Consider the following 2,633-nt stretch of genomic DNA (forward strand, 5'->3'; position numbering starts at 1 on the left):
GCCTCTGTTTTCCCTCTCTTCTTTTACTCCAGAGGACAATTTACTGGAAGCATTCCCTGAGCCAATGCTCGAGGGGCGCTCTAACAAGGCCCCGATTAGGGCTGGATTTGCAGCTTGCTGAGTTAATGTCAGATTGGCATAAAGAGTCCATGTGGGACCGGTGTTGGTGCGGGCCTGGGACCTGATTTGCACACTCTCCTCGCCTGTCAGGGGTAATTGTTTATTGCGAAGGGTGTCCCAAATCCCAAAGGGTGTCCCAAATCCTGGCAGAGAGGGAGAATCAGAGAAGGCTTTAGTCAGAGCTCAAGGTCTCTCTTCAGGGAAAAAGTGTTGGTATCTGCAAGAGAGATTCTGCTTCAACAAGAGTTTACTCTGGAATTAACTCTCATAACAGCTGTTGAGGAACTCAGACATGGAAACTTCAGCGACTAACAACAGCTGGGTTTCCATCAAGAAGTTCCAGATAATTTTAGTCCCGGGAATACTTTTCAAGACACAAAAATGTCCTTCAGCTCATTGTTGTCTGCGTCTCCATAGTAGTCTAAAGTCCTGCAAAGATTACGCAAATGAATCTGCTGATGTATGAAAAAGCAACATGACATGGGGGTAAAAAGGCCTTGAAAAAAAAAAACCTGGTCCTTGCAGTCAAAATGCAATGACTTCCTCAAAACGTTTCCTAGTCCCTGGGGCAAATTCCTGCGGTCGAAACAGGGCTTATACAGATCTTTGGATCTGTAGCCACTCCTGTTCAGCACAGAGTGTGAGTTCAAATCTTTTACTTACAGGGACAGTGTGTAGGATTTGGTGGCATCTAGTGGTGTGGTTGCAGATTGCAACCAACTGAGCACGCCTCCGCTCCCTTTCCAAGACTGCGGTAACGTGACCTGCCGAGTGCAAAACTGCGATAACGCCGTTCGCCTCGCTCAGAGGCCATCCATACCATAATAACACTACTTTAGGAGCAACGGAAGTCAGACGACGGCTGGTTGTACCACAGTTTTACACTCTGCAGCTCACATTACAGCAGTTTCACAAGCTTGTCGGAGAACTATGGTAGCCTTCAGGTACCGTAAAAACACGAAAGTCTCTCTCTAGAGCCAGAGTTTGGTTTGTCCGTTCTGGGCTACTGTAGAAACATGGCTATGCAACATGGTAGACTCCATGAAGAGGACCTGCTCCAAACGTAGATTTGAAGGACTCATTCTAAACTAACAAAAACATGATTCTTAATTTCAGGTGATTAATGAAAACTTAGTTATAAATATTATATTCCATTTCTGCTAATAGTACTAATAATACTACAGTGTAAAAATACTCAGTTATGAGTAAAAGTCATGTATTCAAAATTCTACTTGAAAGTACTCTTAATGCAGAACGGCCCATTTCAGAATCATATATATTACAATACTGGACAACCTGTACTGGATTATCAATTAATAGCTTAATTATTGATGCATTAATGTGTTCATCACTTTAATATTGCAGCTGGTAAAGGTGGAGCTAGTCTGAACCACTTTACATACTGCTGGGTAGCTTAAATACATCACATTTCTTAGTTGATTTATATTTTGTATTACAGTAGTAATCTGCATTTGCAAAGTAATAACGTTGTCAGACAAATGTAGTGGAGTAAAAAGTACAATATTTCCCTCTGAAATATAGTGAAGTAGAAGTATAGAGTAGCGTAAAATGCAAATACTCAAGTAAAGAACAAGTACTTAAAAATGGTTTAAGTACAGTACTTGAGTAAATGCACTTAGTTACATTCCACCACTGATAATATATAACAATACAACACTGATATGCTACATAATTAGTACTTTTGATACCTTAAGTACATTTTGCTGATAGTACTTCTCTACTTGACTTTTACTTTACTGAAGTAAAGATTATGAATACTTCTTCCACCATCATTCAATCAGAGTTATTCATTGCCTGATCTGTACGTGGTAAGAGAAATCTACCTTTTCACTTGTCCTGCTTTTTCAATTTACTTTATCTGCATCAAACATTTCATCTCTCATACATGCTTTAACATGCAGCGACTCAGCGGCTCGGAGACGATAAATGCTGAACCAAGAGCAGCAGAAATCATCCTGTCCAAATGTGTCTCTGACTGGATCATCGGAGTGTCTGACATGTGGCCCGGAGGCCTGAGGGAAACATGATGAGGACGTCCAACCTGCACAGGCTGACGCTGTTGGTTACATGAACAACAGTTTTCATCCACATCATCAGAGATGCGGGTCTCGACCCATAAAAACAAAAGCTTAGCTCGCTCACGATGCACTGACACCGGCACAAATGTGGACGATGGCAAGCTGGCATGAAAATGCTGTTTTAGATCTGTATCAAAAGAAACAAATGCTGACACATATATAATTAGTATAAATATCAGTATCGACATGGCCTTTTGTCACACCCCTTGGCATCACTTTAGGATTAGGCAACCATACCACCAGGTGTAAGAAAGAACTACATGGTTGGGCTTTAAAGTCCTACATTTGTAAAGTGAAAATTAAACTGAACATTGTGAACACGAGACACGAACAAACAGCTGATTGTAAAGTGAAACTTAACGCACGGGACACGAACAGCGGTACGAGTCATAAAAGTGACTATTCTGATCATAG

The sequence above is a fragment of the Sebastes fasciatus genome, chromosome 13 (assembly GCF_043250625.1).
Source record: "Sebastes fasciatus isolate fSebFas1 chromosome 13, fSebFas1.pri, whole genome shotgun sequence".
NCBI lineage: Eukaryota > Metazoa > Chordata > Actinopteri > Perciformes > Sebastidae > Sebastes > Sebastes fasciatus.